The 20,782-nt window shown below is 43.3% G+C and overlaps 1 pseudogene; it reads right to left on the bottom strand.

The window, feature by feature from the left end:
* LOC119464542 (uncharacterized) overlaps positions 1-20,782 on the bottom strand; it is a 50,002-nt pseudogene that overhangs the window by 15,976 nt on the left and 13,244 nt on the right.

The raw sequence follows: 20,782 nt of genomic DNA, 5'->3' as shown, positions 1-20,782 counted from the left end.
CATTGTGCTTGGTCTATACGCATGGATCAAGACCACCCTGCAGAGCCAAGTGCTGATGAGGCTATTTATTAAGGCACGGAATAGTTAAGGTGTCTGCCTTGAGCGAGGTATTTCCTATAGCCACGGCCAATCTATCTTACCACCCACTTTTAACTCGCACTTTTATCTTTAAACGTCGGGGAACAACTGTAACTACCAATAAGTGTTCCGCGTCCTCTTTGCTCTTTCAATTTCGAACCCACCAGGGCGCAACAAAGTCAACATCACTGTACATCCAATCGAGAATACAATTCCCAGCCAATGAGGTCAAATCACTGACTTCACAGTAAGAGAGCTCGGCGCCCGCTGTTCTATTTACAATGTGAAGCCAGACCAACCTTGTAGCCGTACGGAGGAATTCTGAAACAGACACTGATTTCACCAGACTTCTCTTGCACATGAAAGCTCTCCTTGAGTGTCCCCTGTGTGTACAGAGATTTACAGAGCTGGTGTTAAGAAGATTGTATTTAAGAAACAAAAAAATTTTTAGCTAACATTAGTCACATTATAGAAAACATTTTTATATAATCATAAGAATGAAGACATAAAGAAATCAGTGCAGGTCATGCAATGGCCTTGAAAACCGAAGGTATGAAAGAAAGATGGGTGTCCCCGAATGTTGTTGCATTCAGTCTTGTTAAAAAAAACCCTGCATGTTTTTTTTTCTTTTTTTTTTATGGAGAAAAGAAAAACCTGCTTAATGACTAGACGACACTCCCGTGAATGCCCAAGGCAAATATTACTTTTGTCCGTGCAGTACAGAGGCTACAATTTTGCCCCCAAAAAGCCACCCACACTCTCCTTTAAATTTGGAAAATGCAAGCCACTTTTCATAGTCGTTTATTATGAACAAGATAAACATTGTGCCTATTTGCCAAATTTCTTGAATCATCATTGCTTCTAAGTGCCTCCAGCAGGTCTAAAATCAAGTTCCCAGTGTGACAGGGTGGTGGCGCCACCTGGTGGAGGACGAATACGCCATGGCTTCCGAGATTGGGTGGCGCCTTGGACCGATATTGGAAGCTGTGGGGTTTTGTGCAGTCGCCCTATTGCCGTAATCCCTGGCTCGTACAACCCTACTGTACATATCAGGAAATAAACCCCCTTCGTTGATACTGCAGCTGGAGCCCTCCCTACGCCTTTCCGGTGAGTCGGCAAACCTGCCACAGCAACTCCTAGCGTGCGTCACGGAACGGGGACGAGCTAGGTGTCTCTTTAGACCCTAGCTAGCGAGTACCGAGCATGCTAGCCTGCAGCAGACACATTTCGCATCTTTTTTTTTAAGTTGCAATGCCCCTTCGGATGTTAAGGTCCAAAGGCAAAAAGGGAGCACACAGGCATCTGTGATCAAAATTGTTTTTTTCCCCAAAAAATGGTACACACAGAGGCATCCATCCACTCTTGGCAAGCAGCTTGTGCCCACAATTTAACACTGAAGTGATAAAATTATCTGTGATCGGAAGTTCCATAATGAAACCCCACTGTGATGATGAAACAGGCAACATTTCTTTTATTACCTTAATCCTGACCTATTATTTATCATGACCTAGCTAAGAATGCGTATAAAATAGGATGAGATAGACTAGTTCTTTTAAAGTTCAGAGGCCCACAAAGTAAAAGGAACCAGAGAATGGTGCACCACTTAACTAAAGCATGTCCTCCTAGAAAAATAGCTGCAAAAGCAAATGATGACTAGCTAAACTGAAGATTACAACACGGATGCAAAAGCAAACAGTGAACCATATCAAACTGTCGTATACCTGAATGGAACAACACGACCGCAGTGTGAAGATGATGAGACAACAAATCATTTTTGAAATTTAGAATTCTGAGAACAATGTCTTGAACACATTTCTTAAATTGATGCAGTGCAACGTTCTCCTTTTCCTGTTAACTCGAAAATACCTTTTTGTGCCATTAAAAGAATGCATAGTATAAACTGCACCAACTTTCCCTGCAACAAGTCCTTTTGTGCCCATAAATTCACAGCCCATCTGGATGTGTCCTGGATTGCCATAGCGTAAAACTATTCCACTCCGTTTTTATTCCAAATCTGGATTTGGAATAAAAACAGAGTGGAATGGTTTTGCGCTATTGCTCATGCACATATGTGCGCTTCTTTTCTCTTGCTTTTCCGAAATTAATCGAGTCGCAAGCCAGTGGCTACGTCACTTTGCCCTTATCTACTGGCTTTCATCCGCAGTGCATTACAACCATGAGTCAGCACAAGCCTGACCAGTTTTTTCAGTTCTACAGAGGTTTACTTGTCCCACAGAATCCCCGCGCCTTAAGAGAAACTCACCATGCCAGCAGCGTCCTCGCGGAGGCGTTTGACGTCGCGGCAGAAGCCATCCATGACCGGCACGTCCATCTTCATCGGTCCCCGAGGAAACAGCATGAGGTTGTTGTCCGGCGAGCGAAGCGCCGGCGGCAGCAACAGCTGCGCAGGCGACATCAGCGCGGGGTGGGCCTGGGGGCACATGGCATGGTCCTCCGCGTGATGATTGCGCAGCATGAGCGGAGGCGGCAGGTCGGGGTGGCCCAGGCCGGCACCGCCGAGCGGAATGATGGTGAGTTCGTTGGAGCCTGTGACCATGTGCTCGAAGGGCGGTGCGGGAAGTATGGGGCGAGTGAGCTTGCCCATGCGGTCGCCGGCACGGACGAACTTGCGGCGGCCGTCCCTCTGTAAAGATTGCCAGTTGTCGGCTATCATCAGCAGCAGCAGTAGCCTATTTTACTTATATCCCGCCGACATAGCACAAACGGGGGGGGGGGGGCACCTGAGGTGACGGGGAGAACAAATTGCACAGCGCTACTATAGGTCGGCATACTTAATCCCTAATGCACTGACTCCCACTTTCATTGTACACTCATTTCACAGGCACGAGATTGAGCGTTAGTGAGTGAAAAAAGGAAGGGTTTGAGCGGACGTGATTATGTGAGTGCTGGTGAGTGAGTGCTGGCGAGTTTGAATGGTCGCGAGTATGAGCGCGAGCGGGTGCCAGCAAGTGCGAACTGAAGCGACTATCAACACGAGTGAGTGCTGGCGAGTATGATCGAGTAAAAATGTGAGGGAGTGCCTACGATTCTGAGTACACACGAGTGTAAGTGAGTGAATGCATAGCTGGCTAAAATATTGGTGAGTGCATACGAGTGAGTATCCACTTATTCTGCCGACCTACGGGTGCTACTGGCAAGCTGTGGCTTGAGAGATCTCTTTTGATAATTGTAAAGCTAGCTTTCCTGCAAGGCATTCTGCCAAGCTAATGGCAGTGTCCATGATGTGTCCAATCGGATTATCGTTGTTCTTAGCCAGTACTTGAACATTAATAAAAAAATGCTCATGTGGTACGTGGCAGTTGTAAGCATTTAGTAGTGCTGGGTATGGAAATCCACAAATAAAAAAAAAGAAACGCTCTCTCATAGCATAAGCTATCTTGACGGCTCAATTCATGGAACTGCGACGGTATTTTCCACATGCATATGAACAACAAAAAACAAAAAAAGCTGAGTCAGTTCCACATTCTCCAAATTACGTAACTGGCAGAGGTCTCTATAATAGTCATTTTCAAGCAAGGTGAGAACATGTCAACAGTTAATGTGTTATCTATGACTCACTATCATACTTTCCTTGAAAAAGATGAGTCACTGCGATATCCTGCAAGCTATGCAGCCAGCAGTGGATGCAATCGCAATAATTATTCTCAAGCCCCGTGAAGCACATGCTAACAGCTGCTCTGTTCCTAATGTTTACATTTATGACTCACATTCATTCTATCCTTTCACAAATGAAATTCCTTCAAAGCAACCTATTAACACTACTTGTGATGCCATCTAATGGCAAAATTTGCCAGGCCAGTGCTCTAAGCTTCTTTCCAGGCACACAACACTGGAAGCCTCACTACCTCGTGTCACCAACGTGAGTCATATTAAAAGACAGCGTTCGGTGGACAATGAACAAGCATATACAAAGGTACATGACCCCTGTTAAAGAAAGCACCTAATTAGAATACCAGCACCAATTACTGCTCAGATTAGACAAGGTGGCAACCCCACTTATCTTTTATCAATATGTCCCCTACTTAATACATTATATCAACCACAAATAATTTTAGTTTAAGAATGTCAAGAATTAAAGTAATGTAAGGTTGAATGCTAAATTGGTGTTCCCTTTAAGAATCAACTGTACATGTTGAATACATTCATAGACACTTAGGTGTATTGTGCTCCTAACAGAGTGCAACTTGTACCTGAGTTGTGAATGTCGGCACATTTTCAAATATGCATGCTATTGTGACCGCTAGCTACACGAATACTACTTAAAACGTGTTCCACAGTGCAAGCACAATCACCAGACAAACCAGACCAAACCACAAGTTCTTGACGAGGTGACAGATACAACTGCCATTGTAAAAGCATCATTAAAATAGGAACTACCCTCAAAGGTGCAGAGCAGACTACGTGTAAAGCTTTCGAGATGCTTCATTATACAGACCAGATGACAGCATGTCAGTCAGAGCCTCTAAAATGTGCAAAAGAACGGATAAATAAAGTAAAGAAAGACTCACAGGCTTGCCAATGCGCTCGGTGACAGACTGCTTCCGGTGAAAGCAGCCATTGCCGGCCTGGCTTTGATGATTGTGCACAAATGATGAGGAGATGATGGCGAGTTTGCGCGACGATGACCGGTACCGCAGGTAGATGTGCGCATCACACAGCTGCCTTGTGTCCCTGTAAGAAACCACCAAGAAAACAATCATAAGCTTTAGATCGGTTCATCATCAGCTTCAAACATACCAATAGAATTTTGAACTGGTCCGGTAGAGGGGTCTTATAGGTTCTATTGGAAACGTATTGGAACTCTATAAAATTTAATTGGATTCTATTGATACCAATAGGGTCCAATAGGTGATATTTATTTGTCGATGATGATGATTTGTCACTTAGAGGACCAATAGAGTATGTATTGGTACCAATAGATTTGTATCAGAACCAATAAGGTCCAATAGGTGACACCTTTGTCGCCTAGAGGCACAATAGTTTTTTTGTACTGGGACCAATAGGGCTTAATAACTAACAGCTGTTGGACAAATACAATCACAAAAAAGTATCTATTGCACAATTTGCATACTTACGTTAAAGTGCACCGAGAATATAGTACCGCATGCAGTCTGTGAAACCGTCGCATGCAATATAAACAGAATGCGAAAGAAGAAGCCCGCAGAGACAAGCACTGCAATGATAGCAGACTGATCTTAACTGCGCTAAATTTGTGCTGCACCCCCCCCCCCCCCCCTCTGTATGTTGCATCACAATCTAAACAATTTGAATCGATGCTCATTAGCCTCTCAGTCAAGTTTCCCTGCTTTTCAACATACACAGACAATATAAATAGAAGGCAATGGAATGACTCTGCACAAGTCATCCAAACGCCATCATCCCACCCATGCCAGTGCACTTTGCAGTCTTTCTGCGTACCTTTCTGGGACTGGAATGATGACCTTCCGATCGAAATAGCAATCATTCACCATCTCCTGCGCTTCCAAACTGCTATCAAGGAAGCAGACTTGTTTATATCGTACGCCCTTTCTATGCTCACCCCTCATGCGATATCCCTCATAAACAAACACCAAGCAAAAAGCTTGTGGTCAACCTTTTTCATTATATACACAGCTGATCACAGAAACTTGCAGCTTTACCCAAAGGAATCTAGGCACCGACTGATCCCTCTGGTAATGCTCGTACAGCTAAAAGCTGCAAGCAGCGAACTCAAACGACTTACTGAGGCCGAAGCACCTCACTAAGTGTCAACAGAAGTGACGTGTTATTTTGGTCTCAGGCGAGCAGAGTTTAAGATTCCCCTTTTACAAAGAAGCTTTAGCAAAAAGAAGCCCAAACTTCCTCATTTTTAAAAAATAATCTTCCTCTTAAGGAATAATTCTGCAGATTCATGACTCACTATAGATGTCATTTGAGGTTGTAAACATGAGCACGGCGACGTCGCCATCGCGCAGGTGTGTGGGAAGAAGAAGCCAGCTGCCGTTCATTCTTCTGAAGTCACTTCAATCATCGTCGCAATAATCTGCAGCCTACACAGCTTGTTTTGCAGCGATACGGAGGTTAGGAAAGCTAGGAAATCGAGCACACATGCGGTAACAAGGCACTTGTGAGTGACTAGGCAAGCATGCCTCTGTGTTGTTAGAGAGTGCAGGAGGTCTGCCTTGCATGCAAATTGCTCGGCAATGTCACAAATGGCACAAATTTCAGATGTGTCCATAACAGCCCAATCAGTCATCATATAATTTTATGAGTGTGAAAGCCACCCACTCGGCGCCTGTGAAGCAATAGTAGTGCTTCAAAATACTTTCTCTCTCTGTTGGCTTGAGGCATTCTAAATATCACAAAATTTTCTAAAGAAGGCACTGCAAAACATTGGCCATGCATAGTACAACACAGTAAGCTGCACAGTTAAGGACGCCAAAAAAAATTAAGTAGGAAAGGCTGCTGTAGATCTCTTTTCATAAATGTGTCTACAAAAGATTGTTTCTTTTTACACATCATCATCATCAGCCTATATCTATGTTCACTGCAGGATGAAGGCCTCTCCCTGCGATCCCCAATTAACCCTGTCCTTGCGCTAGCCGATTCCAACTTGCGCCTGCAAATTTCCAAACTTCATCACCCCACCTAGTTTTTTTCCATCCTCGACTGCACTTCCCTTCTCTTGGTACCCATTCTGTAATTCTAATGGTCCACCGGTTATCCATTCCTACACTGGCCTGCCCAGCTCCATTTCTTTCTCTTAATGTCAGCTAGAATATCAGCTATGCCTGTTTACTCTCTGATCCATACCTGACTGGATGCTTACCACTGTCGCTGAAAACAGTGTACAATCATTGCACTCTACAGGTGCTAACATATGGGGCAGAAACTTGGAAATTAAAGAAGATCAAGAACAATTTAGGGACCACACAGAGCAGTGAAACGAAAAATTTTAGGCCTAACGTTAAGACAAAGGAAGAGAGCGGTGAAGCAATAGTAGTGCTTAAAAATTGGCTTGAGGCATTTTAAATATCGCTAAATTTTCTAAAGAATGGTGAAAATGCTCGCGTACCATGCATTGGGCTTGCGCACCTTAACAGAACGCCCAGTGGTCAAAAATATCCGGAGTCCCCCCACTACGGCATGCCTCAATCAGACTACGGGTGTGCTACGTAAAAACACCGGAATTTCTTTTAACCTCTTCGTGCCACTTAATCCACCACAATCACAGGCTGAATTTTTTCCTTCACTTAGCACCTTTTCTTGTTACTCCACTAGGCCACCAGTCATGCACTCTAAGCATCACGTGACATCCCCAACTGCAATTCTTCCTCTTAACCTCAATTGGAGCATCGGCTACCCTTATTTTCTCTCTTATACATACTGCCGTTTTCCTGTCATTTGATGTTGCAGCTACTGTTTCCCATTTCATCGCTTGTGTTGCCATCAGCTTCTTCTGAAACTTCTTTGTTATCCTCCAACTGCCAGCTCCACAAGTTAGTACCTGATATAATGCATTGATTGTATAATGTTCTTTTCAGGGATATCGGCAAGCTGCCCTTCTTGACTTGAGAGTCCCTGCCATACGTGTTCTAACCATTTTTTTTTTCTGGAAATTTATCTTGTGACTTCGGTCTCCTGCAACAACCAATCCTTGACTACCAATCGTGAACCCTTGTCCCTGTGCCAGGTTCATCATCATCAGCCTATATTTATGTCCACTGCAGGACGAAGGCCTCTCCCTGTGATCTCCAATTAACCCTGTCTTGCGCTAGCTGATTCCAACTTGCGTGGGCAAATTTCCTAACTTCATCACCCCACCTAGTTTTCTGCCGTCCTCGACTGCGCTTCCCTTCTCTTGGTATCCATTCTGTAACTCTAATGGTCCACTGGTTATCCATCCTACGCATTACGTGGCCTGCTGTTCACCCTTAAACCTTATCTTTAATGGAGTGAACAGCATTGCAGAGGTCGTAAATCCTAGCCTGGCACCAGGGTATCGAACCGGAACTGAACCGACAACCAGAAAAGAGCATTATTTTTGTGCGGAACTAAACCGGAACGTTACATTGTCGTCCTTTCGATTTGTAGCGAAACTGCAATAAAAAATGAAGCATTTTTGGTTCAGATGGGCCAGCTTCTCTGGACCCTTTCATCCATGCATTGCCTGCACAACACTTATGCCCTACCTAGTTTGTAAACGTAAACTATCTTCCCATGATTTTAGAAGCGGAAGCACTGTTAGTATGGTTTTCAGTGTACTGCGTCCGGAGGCAGGCATGCTAGTAATACACTCGTGAACGCTTAAAATTGGTGACGATCCAATAATTCTTCCTTAAGGAGCGCTTCCTAGCAGGGCAGATGCTTTTCATCACATTGGTATATTAAGTGGAGTTGGTATGATAAAATTACTCATAGTTTCTGACGTCTGCTTCCACAATATGGTTTTTAAACCAGAGCTCTCTTCGACTACTATCCCGAGTTGTCGTCGGAAATGCTTAAATAAAGAAACGTGCACGGCCTACCCTCTTGGTAAGTGGTGACCATCCGAGAGGAAAGGGGAGAGGAATTAGGTCTGGACAGCTTAACAAAGCGCAAAGAGGTTGCTCAGAGGTATACTGCAGGAAAAAGTCCAGGATTCTCTTTCTCTGCTATGGCTTCCATTGCCGTCTTCTCTAACGCTAGAAACTTGAAGGACAGATGGTTGCAGACGGCCTGCTTATAATCTTGGAACAGTGCTGGGTAAGGGTTCAGCGCTCCTATCACGAGGTAGAACATGTCAACATGCTTCCTGGTGTGGCACCTCAAACAGCGATCTCTGAACGTGCCTAGCCCCTCGGAATCAGAACTCAGCCATTTCTGGAAAAAAAAAAAAAAGAAGTGCCTGCTTCGCAGGCGTCGGAGAGTGTGCCCGTTCTACGCACTTTGGCTCACTTCACCTGGCTTCGGCGCTGTCTCGCCGATTAAACCGGCTTGCATATCAGCGCAGAATGTTGTCTGAAAAAATTGCTACATTGAACGCACCTGCGCGCTATGTAATAAAACATTAGATCACAAAAACAAATCTTGTATACATTATGTCAGCTCTTTTGAATCTCTTATTGGAAAAAGTCATTACCTATAATTGACCTACACGGCTTTCCTGGGCAACTGTAATGCCACGAGATGCTCCTGCTTATTTATTACAGAATTTTAGCCGACAAACTAGTGCCAATGAACTCACCTGTTTCGCGTACTAAAATGATAAATCATCACATAAAGCCTTCAAGTATATCTCTAAAGCGCACATACCTCCAAATGATTTCTGTTGGCTTCCTTGGTTTGCTTACACTTGTTATATATTTGTACTGTCCGTTTTTCACCGATTGAGTTTGTGCCACTGGGTTATGTTCATTCAGGCATATTCTTGGCCATTCCTTCAGAATAAGCATTTGTCACTGTGACACAAGGGGTATAGAATGCTTAAATATATTTACATATGCATGTGTCCTACTTCTCTGTGCATACACATCTCATGGCCAGCCTTTCCTTAAAGACATTCTTGCACCACCTTGCCCCTCGCGACATCACAGAGTCGATGTTTTAAACAAAATTGTATGCACCATTTAGTTGTACTATAGCCTTTATTGATCAGATTCGCTTCACATGGAATGCAATAACTGCACAGGATCTGCATACTTTGTGTGTGTGTGTGTGTGTGTGTCTACGTGTACTGCTGGCCTGAAGAAAAGCATGTGTGCCTGTTTTTAAGTTATATTGGACAGCTTAGGAGTGCCGTTGAGTTTTGTACAAGATAAATTTAGGCTGTTTGCCTGTAATTATTCATTGGTATGCGAACGAACACGAACTGGCTCAAACCGGTTTGAGCCGTTATTTTTTTCGCTCCAGAGTTGATGGAACTGAATTGTTTTCGCTGAACAGGAATGAAAACCGGAGCGGAAAAAGTTTCGGTTCAACCCTCTGCCTGGAACCCATTTTATCTGGCAATCTTAAGCTTTCCTTGTTAAGAATTATGTTAACTGTTAAGTTCTTGCAAGTATTTCTTAATGAGTCATGGAGACACTGCGTAGTCAAGGAGTAGAGGAAGCATATGTGGCAACCTTAAGAAATACTTACAAAAACGTTACAATTACCGTAATTCTTAAGATTGCCACACACGCTTCCACCACTCCTTGACTGCGCAGTGTCTCCATGGCTCCTCATGTCTCTAGTGACTGCCTTTTCAATGAAAGTCACAGAGAGGGGTTGGTTACATTCCACAGGCTTCTCAATTACCTTATTGACGATGTAGATGTAATCTGTTGTAAGTAAGCCTGTTCTGTGGGCTCATTGATGTCAAGTGTTACCCTGATTTTATTTGAAATTATATTGAACACTTTGTACACTACCTAAAGCAGTTCAGGTTGGAAATGCGCTGAAGGCACAGACAAAAGCCATGGCGCATAGAAACTGAAAGGTTGCGCTGACTGACAACTGATTTATTTTAGTGACAGACAAATACTTAAATATGCTGGCATGCATCGTCAAAGGCATAAAAACGTGAAAACTGAAAAAGAGGAGCAAGGATCAGTCACATGTTCACAATATACAGCGCTGTTCCCGGTCTAGATATGAATAAGTAACTAGCCAATGCCTTCACATTAATAGCTAAAGTAAGCTAACAAACACGCCTATACTACTTCAATTCTTTAACATCTCTTTACAGGTTATTATTCCATGTCCCTGATACATTCCAAGTGTGGAGGTACTGCGCATAAAGGGTCACAAAGAATGTTGAGTACACTATCCCTATTGTCTTTTACAAAAAGAATTTTTTTCCAGCCGCTTTTCACCCAGAAACATCTTGCAAAGCCTTTCTGACTTCACCCATAGTTCCACGGCACATGCACTCCTCAGTAAGTATGTGATCGCAGCGGCATGGCTGTTTGGAATATCATACAGTTAAACAAAGGATTCCTCGTCTGGCTCAGAACCTAACAATAAACCAGAAGAAAAAAAATTTCTTGCAAAAAGTAATATATGGAAAACAAGGAAGACTCAAGGCACTGAATTCAGCAAGTTCTCCGAAAGTCTGACATTTAAGCTACAATGGAAAAGCTCATCGCGCAAAAGCAATGTCAATTTTTTACGTGCTAAATGGGAAACACATGACTGACAGAGCAAACAGCAAGCCGAAGAAACGAAAACAAAACAAGACAAAACCAGTGGATTCCGGGACAAGCTGCACGTCACCACTATGCAACTAAAGAAAGATGCGCGCTAAATTTCAACTTAATATTCTATGCAATCATAACGGCTGTCTTACAGCAAGGCTGAAAATCTCGCTTCTTAACCTTTGAATAACAAAGTTCCGTAAACATTATTACTTGGCTGCAGTGCACATGTTGCAGTCTTCAAACGTTTAGCGTCACACGGCACCGCGAAAAGCCCACACTTTGTAGAAATGTCAAAACGTTTCAGTGCACGACGTTTAATGCGCTACATAAGTAACACCGCAAAGCAAGCAAAACAAAAATCGCGATGCTAGGTTCAGAAATGCGCTGCACTTGTTCTCCACAGCACAGATCAAAACACAAAGAAAAAAAAAAAAAAAAGACATTCTCCCACCGAAAAGCTTCGCATCTACGACGCCATTATGACTACTCCCGCAGAAAACCAAAAGAACTATCCTTCTTCGAGGTCTGATCGCCGAGAAACGGTGTTTCATAAACAACCCTAAGCAGCTGCAATACAGTGCACCAGACATGTAGCAGTCTCAGAATTCCTTAAGTGTCACAGTAAGAAAAAAAAAAAAAGCCTGTCATGCTAAAGGGACACAAATGTTTTCAGTGCTATAAAAATAGCACGGGAAAAGAATGAGAAACACCATGATTCATAGACATCCTGTGATGTATGAGTCACAGTGCAGTTCAAAAAGAAGATGAGGCGCAAAGTGCATGTTGAATGTTAATGCATTTGCAATAGCACAGCCACCTTGCAGCTAAGCAATCGCGGGAAGCCTGCGGACAATAGTGATGTGACGGATCGCTGAGCAAGCGAGCTGCAGTGCATTACAATGTCCCAGTGCAACAGCAAAGCTAGCGCTGCAAAAACACGTTTAGGTCCCAAGTAAAATATCTCGTTACAAAGCAAATGACGCAAAAACAGAAAAGAAATGCTATGGCAGCTTAAGGGCCATGCTACAGCATTTGCATAACAGCAACAACCAAGATCACATTTTTTCTTGAAGGCATGCGGTGAATTTCTGTCTCTGCAGGTTCGCAAGCAACCTCCAGCAGAACAGCGACACTTCGCGGGTTTAAAAAAAAAAAACAGTGATCTTTAATCGACAATAACTGAACATCCGACCATGTCGCAGCTCTCTGGATTCTGAATATCTTATAACTACAGAGTAGGACACAGGCATGGAACTTGGTGTGCTTTATCGCTGTGTCAAAGTGCCTCAGTGTTAACTACTAAATTGACACGAGTTGGAGACAAACACAAAAAAAAGAAGAAAAAGAAAATAAAGCCACAATGGCCTTGGATGCACCCTGCAACAATTGTAACAAGAGTGCAATTCGACACACGCGCGCACACAAAAATGCAGAGCCCGAATCCAGGCTAGCAGGGGCAAACTGCTCAGTGTGTAGGCTTTGTGCCAGACAATGCGCACGGCTCAAGCTGGGCCTGATGCCGGAAGGACAGAAAAAAAAGAAACGCGTCAAGATTAAATGCCCAACACGGGCACAATTTTTCCTCATACCAGAATGTGATCCCTGTGGGTACTCATGCTACGAGCAATCCAGATAAAGAGCAAAAGAATGCCTACGTATGTGCAATGTGCTAATGCACAGGGAGTCACATGCAGCAAATAGCTCTAAGTGAGTGGCTGTCGCAGCGGTACAAATAGCCATCAAAGTAAACGAGCTTACGAGTCATAGGGATCACTGCAGTCTGCGTGTTTTGTTTTAAATAGAAAGCAGCTGCCTCCTTTGCCACACTTGGCGCACACGCCCTGTCCATTTTTCTGCATGCGCTCCAGAACCTTTTCCCTCGACCATCGCACCCTTGCCAGGCTGCACCACTATGCACGAAGCCGTCTTAAACTAGCAGCGTGGTGAAACGAGATAGGCGATACAGGCAGATGCTCATCGTTGATGATGTAGAGGTGCTGTAAAGTGCCAAGATTTTCCTACATTTTGTTTCCTTTTCTGCCATTCTTCTAAACATTTATGGCCTCCTTGAAAACTGGTGTGTTCCCTAAAGTTTTCATGTTAAAGAGCTTGCAGTGGCATCACCACTGGGCAGATGCTGGGCAGATGCTGCTGCACCACACACGATCCACACAACTAAATAAAGAATGAGAAGGCAAAAGAAAAACTCCTTTGCAAGAGAGCATTTGCAAATCATCGGTGGTTTATTAACGAAAACGTGCACACACACCAGTCATGCAACAGCAAAAGGGTCAAAAAAGATGGCCTGATGGCATGCTAACGGCGAATGCATTCATTAAACCTTGCCGTCCTATCCCCTTGTGCTGACACCAAAACAGCTCTGCATGACGAATGGCATCAAGACTTCCTTCTTTCTTCTTTTTCATTGTATGTAACCACAGTTGTACTCGCGCACTTCTCCAGCGACTTGGCATTACATATTGTTTTCATGACATTTATCCCACCGAAGCAGATGACGTGCTCGCACACGTGATAGCCGCCGAGCACATGTAAACAAACGGCCTGGGATATGTCAGCGGCCTCGATGTCGCGTTAACACTGCCGTGTACATGCCTGCTATGCAAGTAAAAAAAAAATAAGAAATTCATCAATACCAGCACTGGCAAAACAGAAGCACACTGCTGCATTTCATTCTTTGTCAAATATGTTTCTTTTTTTTTTTGTACAGTTTAAGACTGGCTTCTAGATAGCAGCTGGCCTCAACACTTCACAACATCCACATCTAATTCTTTTGCAATCGCTTCCATCTTCTCGCTGCGAACACTTTGTATTTAGCCCACAGAAAGGTCAGCTCGCATAGACTGAATTCGCGGATCTCGCTAAAGGTTATTCCCATTGCACATGGCACTACCTGGAAAAACACCGTTTCTTTTGCTGCATGCAAATGCCAAAAACAGTGTCTTTGCATCTCAGTAGCGCATCCACCCTCCCATCCCAGCGAGGCAGTCTGACCAGGCACATACCAAATACACGCACGTACCTCACCCGCAGTGGTCATTCACGTCACCCCTGCACCACTAGGTGGCAGCACATACGCATTTTTATAAGCACTGCTTTCTTGTGCAGCATGAAAACAGAATACGACTTTCCCGCATATTGCCAGCATCACACGCCGGCATGCATTTCCAACTGCGCAGGATTGGCAACCTTTTGCACTAACACAAAGCTAACTGTCTGCCCTTCGTTTTTGTCTTGGTCCTATTTTCTCACCTTCTGCCCTGTTTATTTGAATCAGCGCCAACTCACCCAATTCTTAGTTCTCTTGAGGTAAACTTCACGCTCAGTTTCTGCATTATTCCATCCTGTAACATCCAGTGGAGTGCTATATAAGCAACTTTATGATTGAAGTAAAAAAAAAAAGTGAGAGAGTGAAAGAGAAAGCTGAAGCAGAACTGCAAGTGAACAATGTAAATACCAAATGCTCAACTCTGCAGTAAAGTGCAGAGCATAAAATATCTAACGGCTTTCCGAATGCCTCTTACTGGCACCCATTACTTTTGAACATCATTACAAAAGGCAACATTTCAAATGACTGAACAGAATGAAGTAAGCGTAAGTTATGATTAGAGACCGGATTTTAGGCAAATGCCTTTTTTGTTCCTTGCGCTCCTATCACCCCACTTTGATATATGAGCATGAATTAGAGGTTAAGAAGGGCTTTTATAGTGTTTTTTTAGTGCCTATAAATGCCTATTTTGGCATTGGTGCCTAAATGCCTATAAATGCCTGTTTTCAATATCGGCACCTATATGAACACTATTTAGCCTCAAGTTTCGCTTTCGAGTGCATTTATAGACCGTTATTCATGTTACCGGGCAACATTGACTGCTCGGAACTTTATGGGGTTCAACCTAGTCATCTATTTCAACCAACTCTCGGAAAACAACCACTAGCAGCAGTGACATGGGACGCGCCGCGATTGGCGAATGCGAAACCGTGGAGAGCCGTCAGAGGAAAAGAGAAGATCAAAAGAAGAAAGAAAAATGTGATGTGCACGCGGTTTTTGATTTGTTTGTAATTTACTTCTTAAGGTGTTCACTGCCGTCGGGCGTTCCTTCTCAGCGTACAAGATCATTCTCAGTGACAAGAGGACCAATTTTGAATCCAGAAATGTGGAGGTGGTGGTAGTTTGCTATTGTTTCCACAATCTTCACAGTGATTCTTAGACTACGTTCCGCGTGCTCTCCAAACAGATTTCTTCAAACACGCGCACTTCACATGGGCGGAAGTGTACAATTCCAATAATGTGATTGTATATGAAAAAATTGCCAGAGTTGTGCCTAACAGTCCTCATGTAAGAACATATAAATTTCTTAATAAATTGTAGTCTTTCTTGCATTTATTATTTATCTGTTTTTGTTGTGTCTTAATTTAATTGCGTCAGGCAGACATAAAGTAGCGCTTTTTTTAATCAGTATTCCCAGCTTTCAAGTATTCTTTTTCATGCTTGTTTCACTTTATGCAACGCTCGACTACAGTGGCCATTGAACATGGATATGAGCAGTGTGCTTGTTGAATTACGCCAAATGATCGTCATTAGTCCAGCAGTTTTATGGGACAATTGTATGGCATTGTTCCACTGTTGGCGCCTTTGTGCCATCATAAACAATAACATTTCTTGTTTTCATGTCGTAGATACAGGTCGTGCACGTCTTCGTTTGAAATTATTTGCTTTTATGTAAAAATTTATTGTGCCTATATTTACATTTTTGGAGGCCTAAAACGTTGCTTTGTCCGCCTATTTTTGGCGCCTAAAACGCGCTTTTTTATTGCCTAAAGATCCGGCCTCTAGTTATGATTCACTATGTGTTACTTCAGTCAAGAGTCTCACACTAACCATATCAAACACGGCAGTTAAGAAAAAGCATTTTTTTTTGTGCACGCTGCAGTTAAGTTGTGATGACGATCATGAGTTTATTACCTTATGAAACGGGGCAGCAGCATGTGCCACCACCCTCTAACACACTATTCATGTTCATACACAACTTTAATGCCATTGTATACATCTTAATTTCCCCCTTTTTATTGCTATAATTAGTGTGCTAAACTTATTATAGACCATGCTAGAGTGTGACCATCTTATGCACAGGTAATCTTGGGTAAACTACCTTTTATAGCCGCACATTCTCAGACAGCCTGCCTTAGGCCTAACATCAATATGATACATATAACTTACATAATTTACAACTGGGTTTCAATGATAGATTTGTAGAACAAAGAAAGGCGAGGGCATTTACAATGAGATGAGAGGTGTTAGCCATCAGTACCATGAAGAACGTGTTAAAAAGATTCAAAATTTATTTAACGATTAGCAGGAACTAAAGTCCGTTACTTGTCGGATATGCCACCATTATGAAGCATCAAAGCAATATGAACCTCTGCCGCCGTCTAGCCATCCATGCCCCTCTCCACATGTCTCACTGCATGTCTTTACAGGTGGCACCAGCGTTCCTTGATTAAACAACAGATGTACACAACTGCTAACAGAACACAGGTAAGGCGAGCGTGGTCTTCATGAACGAAAAACTGGCATGACGACAATGATTTCATAAAATAAAACGAGCAGTGCGATTCTGGATATATACAAGGTCAGCAGAGAATGTTACACGATTAGGGCCAGTGTTCCGTAAACTTTTGTAGCTGACGGTACTACCCATGGGCCTGAAACGTGGTAGATAACAAATAAACTTGAGAACAAGCTAAAGATTGTGAAAATTATAGGTCCAACATCTAGAGATCTATAAAATACTGCTGCAGGAATTAGAGAGTAAATGCAACACAGGTAGCTGATCTCTTGGAATGGCAGGAAGAAGTGGAATTGGGCAGGTCATGTAAGGTGCAGGAGAGATAACCAGTGGACCACCGGAGTTAAGTAATGAGCACGAAATGAAGAAAAATGGATTCAAAGGGAGCAGAGGTTCAGCTATAATGACGAGATCGAGACAAGAACCAGCATATTCAGCAAGGGAAGATTTGCAGCAACAGTATGGGTTCACCTGGCGCAGGACATAGTTCACTAGACACCTCTGGAAGGCAACTTCAGTCTGCTTATGACTAAACGATCCTGTACATTCACCAAGACCTTCCTTCCCCAATGGGTAGGACAATGTCACAGTTTCAGAGTCATCCGCTACGTGATTAAAATCACGTGAAAGCACATCCATACATGCGCACGCGCGACATAAACAGGAAACCAAGAGCAGCGCATCAAGCTGGGAACAAACGAGGCAGCAAATGGCTTGTGACTTCACTAATTACTTCTCACTCAAGAAGCAAACAGTGTGTGAAAGCTGTTGTTTTTATCTGCTTGGCACGTCCCACTGGCTTTTCCACCCCCCTCAAAAGTTGGCTCGGAAAACCAGCTCCTGTCCGTGCCTCAGCCATATCTCTGCTTTGTTGATAAGGGGCCACAAAGAGGGCTACAGTGATCAGGAAACTGCGCATCAGACTCGTGCCATCTTTCCAGGAAAGTAGGTTCACCACATAAAGGCACTAAGCACCCCTGCCCTGCAATAGCAGTGTCGTAGAAGCCAAATACAGAAAAGTATCACGTGTATCATTCTTTGATAGTGCTAGCCCTCAGGAGATCAGCTGTGCGCATACAATGCTCTTAATCAACTGTATATACCAACTGAATGCTGTTGAAGATATCGCTGATGTTGTTAAAATAAACTTCAGCTGGAAGTGGTGTCTGTGTGTCACCTTGACTTGGTCTCCACCTTTGCTTTTTTTTTTTCTTTTTCTTTGCTAATGAGAACAACCTAAACATGCTGCGGTGTGATGAAATTGAGAAATTTGCAGGCGTACTGCGGAGTCGGCCGACGTCAGACAGGCATGACTGGAGATCACTGTCGTGCTCCTTCGTAGTGCAATGGACAGAAAATATGATGATGATAATGATGTCTAGGTTAGCTGAACAATGCAAAATGTCTGGGGACACTGCTCCCTGTTCTCGTTGCCATCCCAGAACAGTGCTTGAGCGAATATTGTGCGTTGAAACTGACTCTGGGCGGCAATCCTCTGGTTGCAACTGTTTCGATGCTACGGCAGCAGAAATCTGAATATCACATTTTTTTGTCAGGAAAGCCCTACAAGACAGCTTGCTGCTCTACTTATTGAGGAGCGATGCAATCCACCTAATCTAGGCACCTCACCAGAAGCCCCACACAGGTTGCCTTTTATTCATTCTATCTTTCGGTAATACTGCAGTGTCCGAGTTATATGTAATGCTGCATACGTTTCAGCAAATTAATAACGTTTTATTTCAATTATTTTAACTCTACCCTCTGATCAAATTGTATACGAAGTTTGCATGGCAATTAGACATCGATGCAATATCCCAAAAGTACAGTGATGTGAGAATCATTCCTAATGACAACACCTTGTGAAAATTCAAATGTCCTTTGGTTTAAACGGTTGGACAGCCCCTTCCCCTTTTTTTTTCTTTTGTTTGTTCGGGCCATCCATCATTCCCAGGTGGTTTTAAGACAGGAATGAATTGGCCCAAGCAGAGGTGCAAGAATCTGCTACACAATGGAAGTAAAAGGAGACGTCTAAAACCCATGACAGCCAGGCCATTGGGAAATCTTTTTTTTTTTTTTTTCGCCTCCCGGATGGCCCAATTGTCCATAACGACAAAGACAAGACAAGAAAAGAGAAAGAAATGGAGTGAAATAGGTCAACCTCTATTCGGTCATCCACACGTTGCATTGTCTGTTCCCACACATTCCTCTCCGTGCCCACCAATTCAACTCGCACCTGATCAACATTTGGGAAAGGTGCCATTCGCAGAGCGAACACAAAGGCTTGAAGAACTGAATTCATCCTCAACCCCCTGTGAAACTTCCTGGGTAAGGCAAAATGTAATTTGCGGGCAATCTCCTGAACTTCTCTACAATAGCCTACTGTACCACAAGCACTATTTCGCATTGATAATTGCAAGTCAAAAGTTGCAGCACCATACAAATGAATTATCCTTTTTTTTTAAACAATGTAACCTGAGTAATTCTGCTTTATCCCCCACAAGTTACAATTATTGTTAGCTGTCTGCTCGAAATACACAGCTTCCAACGAATTTCTCACATCTTCAGCCTCACTACAAACTGAACAGCTGTATAAAACACTACAAAATAGTCTGAACTTTTTTTCACCGAGTTTCAAACTGCATCTGCAAATATTGACTCCATAGCCAGAGCTTTGAAAGGTACTTCACGTATGTTAACAAAACCGAAAAATTTGGATGCACTGTACATGAAGAAGACAAATTTATCTCAGGAGCTTCCCTTAAATGATTACTATCCAAAATGATGAAACAGGACAACACGCTGCTCAACTGCATACCAGCATCGCCAGCAACCACCAAGACAACGCAGCATTTTTTTCTAAGACACTTGAAGCATTTTACCAAATTTCGGAGCATAGATCTTCGGAGGTGCCTCAAGCCGCATGAAGCATCTTTTATGCATCACTGTTTTCATCACTGCTTGCGATTGCAACGCCTTATCATGGCACATACAGCTGCAGACGCAACAGCTGATGAGAATGAAAGTGTGCTTTCGCACTAAGCGGATTCCAATGTTTCACTGGCAGAGGTAGCAATGAACAATATTCAGTGAGCACCTCTCAACCACAAGAAAAACATTTTTGTAAGTTCATTTGTTCTCAAGCGTCCCTGCTAAAGATAATCCCATCCCTGAAGTGTTGTGACTTCCGGAGAGAAGGTTGCTGATGCATGCCTTTGCAAGTGTCGGCCATGTCATGTCATGAAAAAAAAAGTTGCAGTTGCGCTTATGATGCGAAGTGAGGTAACAGCTGGCACAATATTACGTACAGTAAGTCTTGCACTGTTTCACGCAGTGTCACTTGGAGTAGACACTGTCAAGATACGTGTGAACCACCTCCTCTAGAGCAGAAGAACACTTTATCCAGTGACAAATGAACGTTAAGTCATCTTTAATTATGGAAAATGATGCTTCCTGGTGTTGGTGAATAGACATGGTTTCTCCTCCGTCTGGGCTAGTCGGTACATACTCGACAAGGGAACAGCGTGAATAGATGAAAGCCAAGAAGGGGAACACACACCAGCAAGAAGGGGAACACTCACCAGCACTGGTGTGTGTTCCCCTTCTTGTCTTTCGTATTTTCGTGTCGTTTTCTTGTCGACATGGCTTCTCTTTCCTTTTTTAACCTATTCTGTCGTTTGCTTCTTACCGTTGGCTTCACTTATATTCTTTCACCCCGGTGCTGGTTTACGGATAAGCCACAAAGTGTGGCATAGGCCAATCGTTATGGTGAGCATTCAAGAGCCCAGGCACAGCGTTCTGCCAGCACAGTTTTCCTGTTTGCTATAGTGTCGCCACAGTGGTACAGATGCAGAATTTTCTACTGGCAATCTGTGGGTCTGAAGCCTGAATCCTTTTTGAATCCTTTTTGGGCACTGCAACTCGTCCTTTTTTTCCTTCTTTTTTATAAATTCTTGCAAAGCA

The sequence above is a fragment of the Dermacentor silvarum genome, chromosome 9 (assembly GCF_013339745.2).
Source record: "Dermacentor silvarum isolate Dsil-2018 chromosome 9, BIME_Dsil_1.4, whole genome shotgun sequence".
In the NCBI taxonomy this organism is placed as follows: domain Eukaryota; kingdom Metazoa; phylum Arthropoda; class Arachnida; order Ixodida; family Ixodidae; genus Dermacentor; species Dermacentor silvarum.
Note: the sequence above shows the minus strand (reverse complement) of the source record. Positions and strands in the feature narration are given on the sequence as shown.